The sequence below is a fragment of the Pongo abelii genome, chromosome 18, assembly GCF_028885655.2.
Source record: "Pongo abelii isolate AG06213 chromosome 18, NHGRI_mPonAbe1-v2.0_pri, whole genome shotgun sequence".
NCBI lineage: Eukaryota > Metazoa > Chordata > Mammalia > Primates > Hominidae > Pongo > Pongo abelii.
In genome coordinates this window covers 30,316,991-30,337,988 of record NC_072003.2, presented here as the reverse complement: position 1 = coordinate 30,337,988, position 20,998 = coordinate 30,316,991, and positions in this window count along the sequence as shown.

Here is a 20,998-nt window from a genome sequence, read left to right as displayed (position 1 = left end):
CGACTGAATTGAAATATCCGGAAGCAGTACCTGAGAACCTGTTCAAGCGGTTCTCCTGCCTCAGCCTCCCGAGTAGCTGGGATTACAGGTGCACACCACCACGCCCAGCTAATTTTTGTATTTTTAGTAGAGACGGGATTTCACTGTGTTGGCCAGGCTGTTCTCAAACTCCTGACCTCATGATTTGCCCACCTCGGCCTCCCAAAGTGCTGGGTTTACAAGCATGAGCCACCGCACCCTGCCAGCCTGGCCAGTTTTTAATTTTAATTTTTTTATAGAAGTCAAGGGCAGGGGTCTCACTATGTTACCCAGGCTGGTCTCAAACTCCTGGCTTCAAGTGTTCCCCCTGCCTCAGTCTCCCAAAGTGCTGGGATTACAGGAATAAGTCATGGCAGCTGACAGAGAATCTATTACTTGATGGGAGAGGCTTTAAGTCACATGTCAGAAGGCTTGGATATGGGTGAAGGATGATGTCAAGTTTTGGTGTGATTTTTGCAGTGGACAAACACACAAATCCCTGCCCATGTTCTCGTGGTGGGAAACAGGAAATTAGAAAATTATATGCATTGTTATATATATTATGACTCAAGCAGGGGAAGGGGGACATTGGGGCTGTATGTGTGTGTGGTGAGGGCTACTGGTTTGCATGGAGTGCTCAGACCCTCTCTGATAAGGTGACACCTGAGCTGCAACCTGAAGGAGGTGAGAGTAAGTCATATGGGGCCATGTGTGGGAAGACAGTTCCAGGCACAGGGAACAGCAGGTGTGCTGGGCATCTAAAGAAGGAGCACAGAGGTCATCATGGTTGGTGGTGGGGAGCAAAAGTTGGGGAGTAGAAGCTGATGACGTCAGAGAGATAACTTGGGGGCAACTCTTGTAGGGCTTTACTGGATGTCGTTAGGACTTAGGCTTTTGTTATGGGTGAAATGGGAAGCCCTTGGAGAGTTTTGAACAGAAGAGTGACATGATCTGAGTTAGATTTTAGGAACTCACAGTCCTAGACAATTAAAGATGTAATATTAATAAATACACTGGGCGCAGCATCTCACACCTGTTATTTCAGCACTGTGGGAGGCCGAAGTAGGAGGACTGCTTGAGGCCGGGATTTCGAGAACAGCCTGGGCAACATAGCAAGACCCTATCTCTACAAAAAAATTTAAAAAGGCCAGACATGATAGCACATGCCTGTAATCCCAGCACTTTGGGAGGCCGAGGCAGGTGGATCACTTCAGGTCAGGAGTTTGAGACCAGCCTGGCCAACATGATGAAACCCTTTCTCTAACAAAAATTCGGCCAGGCACAGTGGCTCACACCTGTAATCTCAGCACTTTGCAAAGCCGAGGCAGGCAGATAACCTGAAGCTGGGAGTTCGAGACCAGCCTGACCAACATGGAGAAACCCCGTGTCTACTAAAAATACAAAATTAGCCAGGCGTGATGGCGTATGCCTGTAATCCCAGCTACTCGGGAGACTGAGGCAAGAGAATTGCTGAACCCAGGAGGCAGAGTTTGCAGTGAGCAGAGATGGCGCCATTGCACTTCAGCCTGGGCAACAAGAGTGAAACTCTGTCCAAAAAAAAAAAAAAAATTAGCTGGAAGTGGTGGCACATGCCTGTAGTTCTAGCTACTCGAGTGGCTGAGGTAGGAGGATTGCTTGAGCCCTGAACTTCAAGGGAGGCTGCAGTGAGCAGTGGGCTATGATCATGCCACTGCACTCCAGCCAGGGCAACAGAGCAAGACCCTGACTCTAAAAAAAAGAAATAATAAATAGCAATAACTGTGAGGAGTGTGTCATGTTAGGTGACATGTGGAGAACCACAGGCACATGTCACAGGTTCAGATCAAAGGTAAAGAAGGGTGTGGCAGTTTTAAAAAATGATTGCAAATGCTTTGATGCTCCTCCCTTTGAGTGGCAGGCTTGAGTAGGGTATGGCAGAGGCTGTGGGTATTCTGAGGCTGGGTCATAGACAGCGGTGCAGCTTCTGTTCGTTTGCTGGAGCACTCAGGAGCCTGGCACTCCCTCGTTAGGAGTCTTCCCAGCCCAGGAGCTGGGCACTTGCATGAATGAACCTTTGGAAGGTTCTAGCCCCAAGCCATATGCCTCTTCCCAGCTGAGCCCTAGACATGATAGAGCAGAGACAAGCTGTCTCCTCTGTGCCATTTCCCAACCCTTAGAGTCTGCAAGCATGGTTTAATGGTTATTGTATCCTGCTAAGTTTTAAGACAGCACCACAACAAATAACTGGAAAGGGGGTAATTCAGATACCTCGCCACGGAGGGGAGATTTTTCCAGGAAGAAAAAACAGCTGGTCTGCTGGGGTGGAGGCAGGAGAGACTGTGGCAGTGATTTAGAGCAAAATTCCCCAAAGTCTGGATGCTCCTGCTGGTGGTACAAAGGGTGACTGGGAAGCATTTTCTTCCATGCCAAGGAGGTGTTGATGGATTGCTGTTGTCCAGTCATTCCGTGAGGAATTTCAACCAAGTTTGCACATGTTCAGGCAATGACAACTATGTTACAATGGCCACCTAGTCTATAGTGATGACATGACATCATTGTTTGCAAGGTGCATTCCAATTTCATATGTTAAAATGTGAAAAAAAATGCCCCTGAGAATAGATAAGGAGGAGTAGTAAATAATATTGGGGGCTGGCAGAATGTGGCAAGTATTGCAAAGGGGAAGATGGCTTGGGAGTGGGCACATGGCAGGAAGCCAGGGAGATGGCTGGATGCAGATAGTCTTGCTCGACACCCCTGCAAACTGCCCCATAGGCAGCAAGCACCAGATTCAGGTCTGGCAGCCTCCAGGCCTGTCCCAGTGCTTTTTGTATCTCCAATGCTCACCAGGATTCTTTTGAAAACCTGGACAGGACTGGAGCAGGGCAGGGTGAGGTTAGGGGAGTGATATGGTTTGGCTGGGTCTTTGCCACCAAATCTCATCTTGAATTGTAATAATTCCCACATGTCAAGGATGGGGTCAGGGGGAGATAACGGAATCACGGCAGTGGTTTACTCCGTACTGTTCTCATGGTAGTGAATAAGTCTCATGAGATCTGATGGTTTTATAAATGGGAGTTCCCCTGCACAAGCTCTTTTGCCTGCTGCCATGTAAGATGTGCCTTTGCTCCTCATTTGCCCTCCACCATGATTGTGAGGCCTCCTCAGCCATGTGGAACTGTGAGACAATTAAACCTCTTTCTTTTATAAATTACTGAGTCTCAGGTATATTTTTATTAGCAGCATGAGAACAGACAAATACAGGGAGGAAGCTTAAAGCTCTGGGCTGTCTTGAGGGGTGCTGTGGTTTGGATATGGTTTGTTCCCAGAGCTCATGTTGAAATTTGATGCCCAGTGTGGCCGTGTTGGGAGGGGGCCTAGCGAGAGGTGTTTGGGTTATGGGGGTGGATCCCTCATGAATGGCTTGGCACTGTTCTCATGGTAGTGAGTTTTTGCTCTGGCAAGACTGGATTAGTTCTCTTGGGAATGGATTAGTTCTCGCAAGAGTGGGTTGTTTCAAAGCCAAGATACCCTTCATGTTTTCCCCCTTCCCATGTATCTCCTTCCCCTTTGGCCTTCTCCTCTGTGTTTTGATGAAGACTGAAAGCCCCCACCAGAATCCAGGGTCATGCCCTTGAACTTCTCAGCCTGCAGGACCATGAGCTAATGAAACCTCTTTTCCTTATAAATTACCTAGTGTTCATGGTAGACAGGTTTATGCAAACCTACCCCAAAGTCTGAGGAAGCTGAGAGGCCAAAGAAAGAGGCTGACAAATCCAGTTTCTTAGAAAGGAACATTTAATAGGGAGTTACAAACAGAAGCCATGTCTGTATCTTGGGCAGCAGTGGGTCAAGATGGTGGATCCCCACACAGTTACCCCCTGGACCCAGGGCTTATTACCGTAGGGGAGGGGTGGTTCGGAAGGGATGTGCAGGAAAACTGAAGTATGATTAACATCAAGGTTGTATGACCCAAGGGCAGGATTTACAGTAAGTATCTGTTCTTACACGAGGAACAACAGATAAACTGGAAATCTTAGAGACCTTCCTGGAACTGGAATTAATCAGAAGTCAACAAGGCAGATTAGCATCCAAGATGGAGTTGTTTAGTATTCTTTTATAGCAACATAAAGCAAGAGGGAACAACCTGGCCTCTGCTCCTCAATATTGTATTTATTTATTTATTTTAGAGATAAGATCTTGCTCTGTCACCCAGGCTGGGGTGCAGTGGCGCAATCATAGCTCACTGCAGCCTCCAACTCCTGGGTTCAAGTGATCCTCCCACCTCAGCCTCCCAAAGTGCTGGGATTATTAAAGGTATGAGCCACCGTGCCTGGTCCTTAGCATTCTAGAACACTCTAGTCCCCTCCACGTTGGACACTATTGGAAAGACATTGGGCGCTACCCAGCTGCCTCTTTGTCCTGCTGACCCCACTGCAGGAGGTTTCTGGGAGCTGCATCCAACCTGGTGTGTTCATCCTGTGGAGGCTGCAGAAGTAAGGGTGGAGCATATGTCCTGTCCTATCCTGCGTCCACCAGGAGAGGCCTTCATAGTGGGAGGGGTGCATAAAGACAAACAGCTTGGCTGGTTTTCCACGGGGACTGAAGGGACCTTGATATTGACTCTGATTGTTTTTAACACTAGAAAGAGTCACCATTTCTTGAAGTTTACCATGATTTAGGTGCTCTATGTATTAATACAATGTCTCGTTTTATCTCTGCAGGGTACAGGAGACACTGGCAGTAACAGCTCCATTTTAAAGAGGAGGACACTGAAGCCCAGGCAGTAAGTAACCTGCCCAAGGTCACGCAGCTGATAAGACGTGGGAAAAGATATGGCCGCAGATATGTCAGATTTCTTTTCTTCTCTCTCTTTTTTTTTTGAGACAGAGTCTTACGCTGTCACCCAGGCTGAAGTGCAGTGGCATCATCTTGGCTCACTTCAGCCTCCGCCTAGTGGGTTCAAGCAATTCTCCTGCCTCAGCCTCCCGAGTAGCTAGGATTACAGGTGCCCACCACCATGCCCTGCTAATTTTTGTATTTTTAGTAGAGATGGGGTTTCACCATGTTGGCCAGGCTGGTCTTGAACTCCTGGCCTCAAGTAATCCACCCACCTTGGCCTCCCAGAGTGCTGGAATTACAGACGTGAACCACTGCGCCGCCCGGCCCCCTCCCTTTTCTTTCTTTCTTTCTCTTTTTTTTTGTTTTTTTGTTTTTTTGTTTTTTTTGAGTCAGGGTCTCACTTTTTCACTTGGGGCTGGAGTGCAGTGGCACGATCAAGGCTCATTGCAGCCTTGAACTCCCGGGCTCAAGTAATCCTCCTGCCATAGCCTCCAGAGTAGCTGGGACCACATGCACATGCCACCATGCCTGGCTAATTTTTTATCGTTAGTAGAGATTGGGGTCTCACTATATTGCCCAGACTTGTCTTGAATTCCTGGGCTCAAGTGATCCTCCTGCCTTGGCCTCCTGAACTATTGGGATTACAGGTGTGAGCCATCACATCCGGCCAATATGTCTGATTTAAAAGCCTGTGCTCACACTTTGGGCGACCAAGGTGGGTGGATCACCTGAGGTCAGGAGTTCGAGGCCAGCCTGGCAAACACGGAGAAACTCTGTACTAAAAATACAAAAATTAGCTGGGCGTGGTGGCACGTACCTGCAATCCCAGCTACTCAGGAGGCTGAGGCACGAGAATCACTTGAGCCCGGGCGATGGAGGTTGCAGTGAGCCAAGATTGTGCCACTGCACTCCAGCCTGGGTGACAGAGTGAGACTCTGTCTCAAAAACAAAACAAAAAACAAAACAAAACAAAACAAAACAAAAAAGCCTGTGCTCTTAAGAACCATTGCATTGCCATCATGTCATGTCCATTCCCTATGACTAGATGTGGCTGGTTGAAAAAACTATAGAGTTCTTAGACTGTTGATTACTTACAGCCTCATGTTCTGTAGGAATCAGGTCAATGCTAAGTGCCCTCAGGTCTTCAGAGGACTTATATCTAGCGATGGAACCAGAGAAGCTGGGGTTAAAGTGATCAATGATGCCTATCTGTGCAATTTCACAAATATTTTCGCAAGCCCTCCTATGTGCTAGGCACTGTTAGACACTGCTAGGGGTGGAGTGAAGCTACAAAGATTAAAATGTACTCTTTAGGCCTTCTGGGAGATTACCATTACTAGGGAAAATACATACAAAAACATAAACCCTAGTGCATGTCATCATCACTGAATTGTGTTAGACGTCATTGGGTTTTAAATTACAGAAATCCAACTCAAGTTATTCTAAGCAAGAAAGCAGACATTTATTGGCTCATATGACAGAAAATCTTAGGACTGGTCTGGCTTCAAGCACGGCAGAATCTAGGTGCTGAGGATGTTGTCACATCTTCGCCACTCTTGCGTCATCTCCTGGCCTCTCCTTTCTTCTGAGCCGACCTTATTCCCAGGTAGACTCTTTTCTTATGGTGGCCCCTGACAGCCCCATATTTGCTTAGCAACCCCAGAGGAAACAGAGTGCCTCTTTCCTGAGAGTTCTAGCAAAAGTCCCTGAGAAGACTGCCAATGCTTGGCATGTCACATGCAGATGCCTGAGCCAATCACTGTGCATGATGGTTGTGATGCTGTGACTGGCCAAGGCCAAGTACGTGTCCATCCTTAACTGAGAGTGGAAGTTGAGCAGTACCACTCACCAAAATTGAGGTGGTGTTACTAGGAGCAGGAGAGAACAGATGTGAGTCAGGCAAAACCCACACATGTCCCGAACACCAGCCTTGATGGCAGGAAGGGCCATGGAGTTCATCTTGTCTGATACACTCATTTTATAGATGGGAAAGATGTGTTCTGTTTAGAGCACACCTTTCAAATCCCATCTCTGCCACTTGGGAGGCCCTGAGCAATCTCTTTACTTCTCTGTGCCTCAGTTTCCTCATCTCTGAAATATTTATAATAATGACATCATAGGGTTAATTGGAAGGATTAATTCACATAAATGTTGTAACATATTTAGAACAGGGTAGGCCAGGCATAGTGGGTTGTGCCTATAGCTCCAGCACTTTGGGAGGCCAAGGCAGGAGGATCGCCTGAGCTCAGGAATTTGAGACCAGCCTGGACAACATCTCTACAAAAATTTTAAAAATTGGCCAGGCACAGTGGTTTGCACCTGTAGTTCCAGCCACTCAGGAGGCTGAGGTGGGAGTGATCACTTGAGCCCAGGAGCGTGAGACTGCATTGAGCTATGATGGTGCCACCGCACTCCAGCTTGGGTGACAAAGTGATATCCTGTCTGGAAAAAAAAAAAGAACAGTGTAATATAGGAGGTGCTCAATAAGTGCTTATTCTCTCTCCTCTCTCCTCATATTGTTGTAAGATTTGTAGCCAGAAGCCTCGGTGGCTGGTAGCACCTTTGCCCGAGTTTTGCTCGGGTCTGCTGGGTGGGCTTGTTCTGCTGACTCAGCCTGGCAGGCTGCACTTGGCTTATGCTACTGGACCAGATCCCACACCGGCCAAAGGTGAGCCAGGCATGGAGCAGCCAGGGGTGTGTGAGTGAGCGAGCATGGGGTCCGGCCACTGTGCACAGCTAGGCACACCGGCTGCTGTGGTAGGGTGGGCAGCTCCAGGCGCTGGCACAGGTGCTGACTCTGTGCAAGCCTACAGCTGTGTCTGATGCACTGCAAGTGGCTTCCACTGTGGGCACCCGCATCTAGACAAGGGGAACGTAGTGGTGCCCGGGAGGTTGGAGATGCCGTAGAGCCCCAAAGAGGGTGTCACAGCTCTGGCTCAGGGAGCCCCTAGGTCTGGGCTCCCCGAAGGGCTGCAGCTCTTCTCTCCTTCTCGTCTCCCGCAATTTGGCAAGCACGGGGGCATGTTTCAACCCTGTTTGTGTTACAGCTCTTTCAGTCCTGCCATTTGCTGGGTACTGAGTTCTTGTCCTGCGTCCAGGAAGAATGAGGTACGAGGACAACTGGAGGGTGAGCAAGGTGAAGAGGTGCTTTATTGAGCAACAGTACAGCTCTCAGGAGACCCGAAGTGGGTAGCACCTATCCTCAGGCAGGTTGTCCTGACATCTCTGCGAGTCTGGCAGAGTCTGGGGTTTTTAACGGGCTTCAGAAGGGAGGAAGTGTGTTCCGCCCATGGATGGGCCCAGAAAAAGCACCGTTCTCACTCTGGGCTGCAGACTCCACCTGGAACTGACAGCCCAGTCCCCAGGTTTCAGGCCGGCCTGTCCCTGGCTTGAAGGTGGGGCTTCACTGGAGACCCACCCCTTTCTGCCCGGGAGCCTGTCTGCCTCCTGCTGCCATCTGTTTTAATACATGTCATCCACGGTGCCCAGGCTGTTTATGCAAAGGGGCTCCTGCAGGCCCGTGCCAAGCTGCCCTCAGCTCCCCCTTGGCCTCCCTACCATGTTTGTCAGTGACCAAAGTCTGGAGGGGAACGAGGTGGCAGGAGGCTGGTATGTCAGCACTGCCCCGGGTGTGCAACACCTGGCCGGGTTGTGACAGTCCCCAGGCTTGGCCACAGCTTTGCTCTGAAATCGAAGTGAGCGCTGGGAGTAGGGAGAGGCCAGACAGTTGGAGCAGGAACTTCTGAGCTTGTTGTGGTGGGAGCTTCCCTGGCTCCTGAAAGCTTAGGGATGCACTGGTCTGGAGCCATGGCTGGGCGGCTGCAGCTGTGCCAGAAGAGCACGGGGCTCCCACTCCACCAACTCACAACAGGGCAGGCAGGAGCCCTGCCTGTTCCTGGCTCCCACCAGCTCCGTGGAGTGCACAGCCCTGGCTGCCTCTCCCCCACTGCAGCCAGCGTCTTCACAGCGGCTGCTCCAAACAGGGCGCCACTGGCATCAGTATCCCCAGGATCCCCTAGAGCCATCCACTCATTTCTCCATCTCTGAAGTGCTGTATTGATCCCTGTAATCCAGTATTGTCATTGTTTGCCGTTACTCTCATGGCACTTGATTTCTTCTACTTGAATGTGAGTTCTTCAAGGGCAGGGACCATATCCTATGAATCTTGTGTCACCAGTGCCCAGCATGTAGCAGAAGTCAGTACAGAAGACACATCAACCACTGAAGTCGGTTTGCAGACCAGTTGTCCCATGTATCTAATGCTGAGTAACAACCACAAAATTTGGTGGCTTAAAACAACATTTATTTTGAGCAATAATCTATAATATGAACAGGGATTGGTGGAGACAGCTTGTCTGTGTTCCACTTGGTGTCAGCTGGGGAGCTAGAAGCCCAGGGACTGAAGTTATCTGAAAGGCCCCCATCACATGCATGTCTGGCACCTGGGCTGGGAAGACTCAAATATCTGGGAGCTGGAACAGCTGGGGGTCCTTGTGCCTTGCCTTGCCTTGCCTTGCCTTGCCTTGCCCTGCCTTGCCCTGCCTTGCCCTGCCTTGCCTTGCCCTGCCTTGCCCTGCCTTGCCCTGCCTTGCCCTGCCTTGCCTTGCCTTGCCTTGCTTTGCCTTTACTTTACTTTGCTTTCTTTTTGAAACAGGGTCTCACTCTGTTCCCCAGGCTGGAGTGCAGTGGTGTGAACAAGGCTCACTGCAGCCTTGAACTCCTGGGCTCAAGCGATCCTCTCACCTTAGCCTCCTGAGTAACTGGGACCACGGGGCCACGCCACCACACCCAGCTAATTTTTTTTTTCTATTTTGTAGAAACGGTGTCTCTCCATGTTGCCCAGGCTGGTCTCAAACTCCTGGGCTCAAGCAATCCTCCTGCCTCAGTCTCCCAAGTAGCTGGGATTACAGGCATGAGCCACCATACCCAGCTAATTAATTTTTTTTTTTTTTTTTTGTAAAGACAAGGTCTTGCTGTGTTGCCCAGACTGGTCTCGAACTCCTTGGCTCAGGCGATCCTCCCACCCCAGCCTCCCAAAGTGTTGGGATTACAGGTGTGAGCCATCACACCCAGTGGGGCATCTCTGTTTCCACTGTGTTCTCTCTGCATGGTCTGTTCAACAGGATGGCTTCAGACTGTATGACTTTTTTAAATTAAAAAATTAATTTCAGAATAAATTTAGATTGACAGAAAAATCAGAAAGCTAGTACAGAAATTTCCCATATATCCTGCATGCAGTTTTCCCTGTGATTACTATCTTACATGGTATAGTGCATCTCCCACCATTAATGAACCAATATTGATACTTTTTTTAAATAACTAAAGCTCATACTTCATTCAGATTTCCTGAGTTGTTATCTCACGTCCTTTCTGTCTTCTGGGATCCCATCCAGAACACCACATTACCTTGGTGGCCATGTCTCCTTAGACTTCTCTTGGTAGGGAGAGTTTCTCAGACTTTCCTTGGTTTTCATGACTTTGATGGTCTTGAGTACTAGGCAGGTATTTTGTAGTCTGTCCCTTGGCTGGGTTTTTCTGATGTTCTAATGGTTAGGCTGGGGTTATTCATTTTGGGGTGAAGTACCCTTCTCATCACATCATATCAAGGGTACATACTATCTGGCTGGGTGCAGTGGCTCACGCCTGTAATCCCAGCACTTTGGGAGGCCGAGGCGGGCAGATCACTTGAGGCCAGGAGTTCAAGACTTGCCTGGCCAACATGGTGAAACCCCACCTCTACTAAAAATACAAAAATTAGCCAGATGCACACCTATAATCCCAGCTACTCAGGAGGCTGAGGCAGGAGAATCACTCGAAGCCAGGAGGCAGAGGTTGCAGTGAGCCAAGATCATACCACTGCACTCCAGCCTGCACTCCAACAGAGCGAGACTCCGTCTCAAAAAAAAAAAAAAAAAAAGGGTACATACTATCAACATGACTTACCACTGTTGATGTTAGTCTTTTTAAAATTATTTTATTTTTAATTAAATTCTTCTTAACTTTTAAGTTTAGGGGTACATGTACAGCATATGCAGGTTTGTTATATAGGTAAACATGTGTGATGGGGATTTGTTGTACAGATTATTTCATCACCCAGGTATTAAGCTTAGTACTCACTAGTTATTTTCTCCGATCTTCTCCCTCTTCCCCCTTTCCTCCCTCCAATAGGCTCCAGTGTGTGTTGTTTCCCTCTATGTATCCATGTGTTCTCATTATTTAGCTGCCATAAACTTTTTTTTTTAGTAGAGACAGGGTCTTACTGTGTTGCCCAGGCTGGTCTCCCAGCTCCTTGGCTCAAGCGTTCCTCCTGCCTCAGCCTCCCAAAGCGCTGAGGTTACAGGTGTGAGCCGCTGCACCTGAGTGACGTTATTTTCAGTCTCCTCAGGGGTGGAGGGTGGGGTATCTAAAAAATTATTTGGAATTATACAGCATGGAAGATTTCTCCATTCTCTTTCCCATTTATTTATTTATGTAATCATTTATTAATGCCTGTATTGACTCATGGTTGTTTATTTTGCACTCTGGGTTATAATCCAAGACTACCTTTTTTTTTTTTTTTTTTTTTTTTTGAGACCGAGTCTTGCTCTGTTGCCCAGGCTGGTGTGCAGTGGTGTGATCTCAGCTCACTGCAACTTCTGCCTCCCGGGTTCAAGTGATTCTTGTGCCTCAGCCTCCCTAGTAGCTGGGATTACAGGCATGCACCATAATGCCTGGCTAATTTTTATATTTTTGGTAGAGATGGGGTTTCACCTTGTTGGCCAGGCTGGTCTTGAACTTCTGACCTCAAGTGATCTGCCTGCCTTGGCCTTCCAAAGTGCTGGGATTACAGGCATGAGCCACCACGGCCAGCCAAGACTTATAATTTTGTTGTTTGAATTGTTCTAGCTTTGGCCATTGGAAGCTTCTTCACATTGGCACCTGTGGTGTGTGTGTGCACGTATGTGTGTACTTCCTTAGTTTTTGATGCTACAATATGCTCCAGGCTCATCACGTATATTTCCTGCCCCAGTCCTGGAATCAGCCATTTTTTTCAAGAAGGCTGTTTTTTTTTTTTTTTTTTTTTTATTGGAGAATGGTATCAGAAATCAAGATCTAGGTGTTAGGTGTGTTCATTACTCTTGGGGTATACTCTTGGGGTATATGACCTTTTAAAACATTGCCTTGAAAGTCATGGGGTTCTCTTCTGCCATAATCTCAGGCCCACTCAGAATCAAGGGGAGAGGATGCAGACTGCTCCTTCCCTTTTGAAGGAAGCCTGTCATTGTCACATTGTAAGAGCTTGTGAGATGGGATAGATTGGTGTTGTCATCTTTGGATAATACCATCTGTCACACCACTGATGTTGTCCACCCAAGAATTCTTACTTTACGTAACACATCTTTCCTCCCTGTCTGGTTTCTGTTTTGCCTTAGAGACTTTCTTTCCATGGTTTAGTTTTTCCTGCAGGTAATTTTAGTTGATACAGGGACATACATTAAATAACATTGAGTCATATTGTGAAAGTAATTTCCTTTTCAATTCTCTCCTAATCCCTTTGCTGGAGTCAAGGAGAAGGTCTCAGCTTGGTGCTACAAATGTCTTTACCATGTTTATAACTCTTGCTAATTTCTTTTTTAATGTTCTGGCTCAGAGCAGTCTTACAGTACAGCATCCTAGGTGGAATTTAATCATATGGCTTTATGTGTTTTTGCAGTTACGCTCTGCAGCAGAGACATTTGCCACTTCCCAGAATGCATGTGCACCCCCACATCTCCCAGTCGCCTGAGTTAGGCAGGGCCACATGACGACTATTCTTGGCCCATGGACTCTGGGTGGAAGATTTAAATGTCAGCGAGTGGCCCTCCAGCTCTGTCATCTCCTGTTCAGTGACCAAGGAGGCCAGGCGTTCCGAGAGGGCATTGCCTCTTGATGGCGTGTGTCTGTGTCCCCGCCCAAATCTCATGTCAAGTTGTAATCCCCAATGCTGGAAGTGAGGCCTGGTGGAAGATGATTGGCTCATGGGGGCGGATATCCCCCTTCTCTACTGTTCTCGTGATAGAGTTCTTACGAGATCTGGTTGTTTAAAGGGTATAGCACCTCCCCCTGCCTCTTCCTCCTGCTCTGGCTACATAAGACCTGCTTGTTTCCAGGCCAGGTGTGGTGGCTCATGCCTGTAATCCCAGCACTTTGGGAGGCTGAGGAGGGTGGATCACTTGATGTCAGGAGTTCAAGACCAGCCTGGCCAACATGGTGAAACCCCGTCTCTACTAAAAAAATACAAAAATTAGCCAGGCATGGTGGCATGCATGTGTAATTCCAGTTGCTCAGGAGGCTGAGGTGAGAGAATAGCTTGAACTCAGGAGGCAGCAGTTACGGTGAGCCGAGATCGCGCCATTGCACTCCAGCCTGGAACAAAGTGAGACTCTGTCTCAAAATAAAAAAAAGAAAAAGAAAAAAATGGCATGCCTGTTTTCCCTTCACTTTCCGCCATGATTGAAAGTTTCCTGAGGCCTCTCCAGAAGCTGTCATGCTTCCTGTATATCCTGTGGAACCATGAGCCAATTAAACCTGTTTTCATTGTAAATTACCCAGTCTCAGGACATCTCCCTCTGCCCGAGTCTCTGAATGAAGCAGAGCCTTCCGTCAGCCCATGTTGGATGCACAACATTTGCTATGTTAAACCTTTGAACTCTCGGGATCATTTTTTATTTCATTTTTTAGAGTTGGGGTCTCACTCTGTTGTCCAGGCTGGAGTGCATGGCTTGATTATAGCTTGCTGCAGCCTTGAACTCCTGGACTCCAGCAATCCTCCTGCCTCAGCTTCCCAATTAGGTGAGACTACAGGCATGCACCACCATGCCCTGCTAATTTTTAAATTGTTTTGTAGAGTCAGGCTCTTGCTCTGTTGCCTAGGCTGGAGTGAAGTGGTGTGATCCACAGCTCACTGCACCCTCAAACTCCTGGTCTCAAGCAGCCCTCTCGCCGTGGCCTCCCCAAATGTTGGGATTATATTTATGAGCTACCACACCTGGCTGGGGTCAGTGGTCTTTGTTGCATTGACTAAACTTTCCTAATATATACACATATTTTTTTGACAGGATCTCGCTCTGTCGCCCAGGCTGGAGTGCAGTGGTGAGATTTCAGCTCACTGCAACCTCCACCTCCTGGGCTTAAGTGATCCTCCTACCTCAGCCTCCTATGTATGTGGGACTACATGCATGAGCCACCACACCTGGCTAATTTTTGTACTTTTTGTAGAGTTGGGGTTTCGCCATGTTGGCCAGGCTGGTTTCAAACTTCTGACCTGAAGTGATCTGCCTGCTTCAGCCTCCCAAAGTGCTGGGATCACAGGCATGAGCCACCATGCCTGGCCACTAATATGCCTTCTAAACAGGGCAAGTGATACAGAATTCATATTTACATAATAATGCAAAATTTACCAAAAATAAACATAAAGGGAGTTGGTTCAAAGAAAAATATCAGGTGCATAATTTGTTTGGTGATACTTAGACATGGTAAGAATCCTGGGGGCAAAAATCCAAATGATCAACCAAGGGCCAAATGACCAGTGTTTTTGGAAAATACTGCTCTTGTATTCTCATCTTGCGCTCTGCATGGGAACACGGGCCTTTATGGGAACTGGCCAGAAAATCAATCTCCATTAATTCCCATTTGTTCATTCTATGTCCTGTGGCTTAAACAACATCACCAAAATCTTTACATTAACGTTGATTAGGTCAGAGATTACATTAAAAGATCTGAATTTTACATTTGATTTTAGAACCAAATAGCTTGCCTTTGCTCATAGTATTCCCCAAACATTAATCCAGGGTATAACCTGGTGAGAAGGAGGGTTTTCAAGTCTTTCTGTTCATAGGGTGCTATTTAAAGGCAGAAGCAAATGATAAGTGACTCAGAATTAGAAGCCACCCAGACACTGCAGCCAGTGGGGAAAGGATGGAGTGTTGTTCCCGTCCAGCGCACCAAAAGCCGGGCATGTGCCGATTAGCGAGTAATTGGGTCCTGGCATGGTGATTTGCATGTTGGAAACTGCTGAAATGTTCATGTACTTGACTGTGTCTCTTCCAATTAGATGTAATAAATGCAGATTTGGTGGCCATATATTTTATTTTGATGTAATGGTTTTAACCTTTATGGAGCACGCGCGCGCGTGCGCGTGCCTCTGTGTGTGTGTGTGTGTGTGTGTGTGTGTGTGTGTGTGTGTGTGTGTGTATGTAGTTCTCCAGTTCTCTAAGGCTGGCCTGATTTGAAACATGCTGGTATTTTTAAGATGCAATTTGATTAGATTATTACTAGAGACTCCTTCTTGGGATTGGAAGAACAGGCAGTATTAGCTTTCTGTTTTGACTTCTGCATTTATTTATTCCTTCCTTCTCTCCTGTGTCCCCCTTTTCTTTCTGCCCCCTTTCTGCTCTCCTTCTCTTGCCTTCCCTCCCTTTCTCCCTCCCTACCCCCATCTCTTGAGCAACTGGATTAATCTCTCTAAGCCTCAGTTTCCCTACCTGTAAAATAGGGATAACAATACCTTTTTATGAGGAGTAAAGAAGATACTGTATATGAAGCATTTAGCACAGTATTTGGCACATAGTAAAAGCTCAGTAAGTGGCAGCTGTTGTGATAAGTATCAGCAGCGTAAATCTCAGCAGGTTACCTAACCTTTCTGAACCTCAGCTGCTCCATCTGAAAAATAGGCTCATGCTATTCCTTTCCCCAGATTGTTGTGATGTCTGCTATTTTTATCAGATGCTCAGAGTGAATAAAGAACAAATGAATCAATTTTGGAACTAATTGTGTATTAGAGTATAAACCCTACAGTAACAGACTATCCCAAAATTTCAGTGGCCTGACATGTTACATTTATTTCTCCCTCCCATCGCATCCTGATGTGGATGGAAAGGAGGCTCTACTCCGTGCAGTCATTCAGGGATCTGCACTTCTTCCATCTGAGGGTTTAACCCCTGCAGAGGTCTCCAAGTCCTCTTCCTTCAGCCCATGACTGAGGTAAGACAATGGCAGATCTCATGTGGGAGGTTATTATGCGACAGACCAGGCAATGGTGACTTCTGTTCCTATTCCATTTGTCTGTCAGTACATTGCTGACCACAAGCAAGGCTGGGAGCTGTGTGCCTAGGACAGCAAGGAGGACAAGCAGGACTTCACGCTGGATTTAGGTTTCTAGAAACCACAAGGTGGGCAAAAACTTTGCCACCTGCTTCTGAGACTCACAAAAAAGATAACAAATGAGTCTGATTTGATGTCATAAACAGGTTGAAGAGGCAGAGGAAGGCTGAACAAGGGAGAAAGTGAGAAGCAGGTAGGGGACAGAGAGGGAAACTTGCCTGTCTTCTATGGCCTGGGGTCCCGGCCATCGGAGCCACACAGTGTGTCTGTACTTCTCTCCCTCCGTCCTTGTCCATTTTCTCTTTTGGAATCTATTATTAGTGAGCTCCGCCATTGTTTTTTCTGATTTCATTAAAATGCCACCAAGACACATGCTCTGCAGTATGCCACTTCAGTCCTAAGTGGGGCATTTTTGCTAGATGGATCGATTTTTTTAAATGACAGCATCTGTTTGCTTATACACATTTATTTATAATTCTTCCCCTGACAATCAGAGCAGGGGAATCGGTGAGTGGTAACCAGCTGTTGGGATTAGTGGGGAAGGGAGGCGGTGATTTGATCTGTGAAGGAGTACCAAAGCCCCGGCCAAAAGCAGTAAAAATGGAACAGATGCCCCCAAATACACTAGCTCGGGGAGGGACGAGTAAATCACATGCTCTGCCAGCTGCAGCCCCAGAGAGACACCAGATGATCTGGGTGAGCTGGAGAAGCTCCTGAGAGTCAGGGGCTGTGTCTGGCGCTCCCTGGGACTTGAGGGGCTTGGTAGATGGGATGGAGGGCAGTGGAGTAGTGGAGAGTAGTGGACCTTGGTGAGCTGGACCCTCTGCTGAGTCCCCATGTCGCTCAGGATGAAATCCAGAGAGCTCACCATGGTCTGCAAGGCACTACCAATGTGGCCTCTGTTATTCCTCCACCCTGTATCCCTGCTCTCTGCTGCCTCTTCAGGTGTGCACCAGCAGTTCCACCTCCAGCTGCTTCTGGAACATGCCAGGTGCTCCTCCTCCTTGGGGTCCCTCAGGCTCTTCTCTCCTCATCCATCCTCCATTTTCATGGGGCTCACTCTTTCAAATCCATGCTCAAATGTCACTTCTTAGAACTATTTCTTATAACCTCCCTCTCCAACCCACTTCCCTCTGGTCTCAATCTGTTTGTGCTGCTGTAACAAAATACCCCTGGCTGGGCAATTTATAAAGAATAGAAGTTTATTTCTCATGGTTCTGGAGGCTGGGAAGTCCAAGATCAAGGCGCTGGCAGATTCAGTGCCTGGTAAAAGCTCACTCTGATTCTAGACGGTGCCTTCTTACTGTGTTCTTACATGGTGGAAGGAGACAAAAGGGGACGAATGCTCTGTCCTCATATAGCAAGAGAGATGGGAGAGCCAGGCAGCTGTCTGAAGCTTCTTTTATGAGGGTATTACGGTAGCCCCTGCCTTATCCCAGGGGTATATTTTCCAAGACCCCCAGTGGATACCTAAAACCACGGTTAGCACTGAAGCCTATATATGCTACATTTTTTCCTATACATACATACCTGTGATGAAGTTTAATTTATAAATTAGGCACAGTAAAAGATTAACAACAATAACTAATAATAAAATAGAACAATTATAACAATATAGTGTAATAAAAATCCGATGAATATTTATTTCTGGAATTTTCCATTTAATATTTTGGGATGGTGGTTGACCACAGGGAGCTGAAACCGTGGATGGGGGCATTCACCACTGTAATCCCATGCATGAGGGTGGGGCCCTCCTGATGTAATCCCCTCCTCCAGACCCTACCTTCTAATGCCATTACCTTGGGGGTTAGGTGTCAACATAGGAAGTTTGGGGGAACACATACATTCAAACCCTAGCACCTCCTCTCTTGTTTTCTTTTTCCCCCTAACAGAACCCTTCTAACAAAACACATAGATGTTTTAAATGTTTGCTTTCTGTCTGTTCCATAGGAGCTTCATGATGGCAGGGGCCTTGTCTGTCTCGTTTGCCCCTGAACTGTACTTGCCGCATAGTAGATGCTCAGTAAATGTTTGCTGAATCAATGCAGGATTTTTCATTTGAGAGAACACATTGTCCCTTTTGACTCTCCCTGTTTGCAACTCGGGGGTCACAGAAAGCCCAGGTCACTGAAGGGTTGCTCTCTGGGGCCATCAACCCTGTATTCCTGATCTCTGTAGTTCCCCAGGATCCAGCCCAATGCCTCATACGTAGTAGGCATTCAATAAATATTTGCTGAATAAAGAGATGAGTGAATGACACAAGTTGACACTCAACAATATTCAAGGCAAGAAACAAGGACTCGTCGCTGAATCCTTCTTTTTTTCCATGCCCTCCATCAGCGGGTCCAACCAGCAGCATTTCCAAAATACGCCTTGCAGCTGAGCACTAGGCTCCAGTTCCTGCTTTAGTGTCAGGGTCTGAACCAACGCCACCTCCCGCCCAGACAACTCCCACAGCTCCTAACTGGGTCCCAGCTGCCGCTCTTGCGCCCCCTACAGGATACTCTCCACACTGCAGCCAGCGTGATCTCATAAAACTATGAAATAATCAGTTCATGCCCTTTGCGGGCTCACCAACCTGCAAATGGCATTACATCAAAACCCAAACCCCCTACCATGACTGGCTGCCCCCTGCCTCACCTGCCCTCCCTCTCCCGTCTCGTGCTGGGCCTCCTTGCTCCCTTTGAAAATGCCTTGGGGTCTTTGCACTTTCTGTTCCTGGAAGAGAGTCTGGGGTCCCAGGTGAGCTCTCAGAGCAGCAGAGAGCGTCTGCTTGGGAAGGAAGCAGAGGAACGGGCCTTCTTCCTGGTTGGTTGCATGGCTGGCTCCTTTATCCTTCAGGTTTCGGCTCAAATGTCACTTCCCGACCATCCCATCTAACCCAGTTCTCCCTCCATCTTCCCACCTCCACAGAGAGCCCCAGGACTCGGAGGAATGGCCTCAATCCCATTTGTGGTCCTGTGACCTAACTTCCCTGTGCTCTGTCCCCCTCCCTCCCCTCCTCCCATCTGCTTTTGTGCACAAAGCATCATAATGCTTTGATATACTACTTTATGTTTTTCGGTTGTTTCTCTTTCCTCTCGTTCTCCCTTTTCCTTCTCATCAAAACAGGCAGCTGTTGCCTCAGGGGAGGGATATAGCAGAAGGGGAACAAGAAATAGCTCATACATCCTTCCGGCTTTTCTTCTCTTTTAGGAGAATTTAGAGAGTTCTCAGAAGAACTAAGGGGTTGGAGGGGATTTGAGGTACCACCAAGGGTTTTGGAGCCACAGAGGGGAGAACAGAACTCCTCTCCCCAGTTGCAGAGAGACTTCCTGTGGCTGGGGGAGAGAGAAGAGAGAGAGGGAATAGTGGGATCCTGGGCTGTGGGTCTTGGGGTTGTGGGTCTTGGGGTTGTGCTTCCTGGCACCTCCCTGGGGAGGAAGCAGGACCCTGGAGAAGAGGCTGCCCCCAAGCCCGGAAACCCTAACTCATCCCCTCTTGAGCTGAATCCTGCTCACAGCCGTTTGGTTTGGCCCATGTAGTGTTTTAATTTTTTCTGATGGATTTCCAAAATTTAAAAGATTGAGGCTGGGTGTGGTGGCTCACACCTGTAATCCCAGCACTTTGGGAGGCTAAAGTGGGAGGATTGCTTGAGGCCAGGTGTTTGAGACTAACCTGGACAGCATAGCAAGACCCCCATCTCTACGAAAATAAAAAATTAGCCAGGTGTGGTGGCACTCATCTGTAGTCCCAGCTACTTAGGAGGCTGAGGCGGGAGAATCACTTGAGCCCAGCGAGCTATGATCATGCCACTGCACTCCAGCCTGGGCAACAGAGAAAGACCCTGTCTCAGAAAACCAAAGCAACAACAACGACAACATCAAAAATAAAAGACTGATTATTTCAAATTTCTCTTGAAAGTTCAGATTTAGATTTGCAGCTTGTCTGGATAAAGAGATCTGGTAGCACTAGGCCTGTGTTTCCAGAGGCGCGCCTGTGAGGCTGGCACAAACATGCTACGTCCCCACGGTCCCCACCTCTTGCTGCTGGGTCACAGCCAGTCCACTTTGTTTGTTTTTGAGACGGAGTCTCGCTCTGTCACCCAGGCTGGAGTGCAGTGGCGCGATCTCAGCTCACTGCAGCCTCCACCTCCCGGGTTCATTCTCCTGCCTCAGCCTCCTGAGTAGCTGGGACTACAGTCGCATGCCACCATGCCCGGCTAATTTTTGTAGTAGAGATGGGGTTTCACCATGTTGGCCAGGCAGGTCTTGAACTCCTGGCCTCAGGCGATCCGCCCGCCTCGGCCTTCCAAAGTGCTGGGATTACAGGCGTGAGCCACCGCGCCCGGCCAGCCAGTCCACTTTGTTTCCTTGATGAACCTGGTCCCTTTGGGCATCTGAGTCTCTGGCTCTGGATGATGGTGCTGAAGGCAACTTCAGTGAAGAGCCTGGGGACCCAAGCGAGCTCTGAGAGCAGCTGAGGCTTCTACTTTGGAAGGGGTCATGTGGACAGGAAGGATGTATCGGGGGACCTGCCCTGATAATCATGTAGGTTCTTTTCTATTTTCCTAAGCGTCGGCTGGCTTGAGAAATAAAGGGACAGAGTACAAAAGAGAGAAATTTTAAAGCTGGGCGTCCGGGGGAGACATCACACGTTGGTAGGATCCGTGATGCCGCACAAGCCACAAAAACCAGCAAGTTTTTATTAGGGATTTTCAAAAGGGGAGGGAGTGTGCGAATAGGTGTGGGTGACAGACATCAAGTACTTAACAGGGTAATAGAATATCACAAGGCAAGTGGAGGCAGGGCAAGATCACAGGACCACATGACCGAGGCGAAATTAAAATTGCTAAAGAAGTTTCGGGCACCATTGTCATTGATAACATCTTATCAGGAGACAGGGTTTTGAGATCAACCAGTCTGACCAAAATTTATTAGGTGGGAATTTCCTCTTCCTAATAAGCCTGGGAGCGCTATGGGAGACTGGAGTTTATTTCACCTCTGCAATCTCGACCATAAGAGACAGGTACGCCCCATGGGGGCCAGTTCAGAGACCTGCC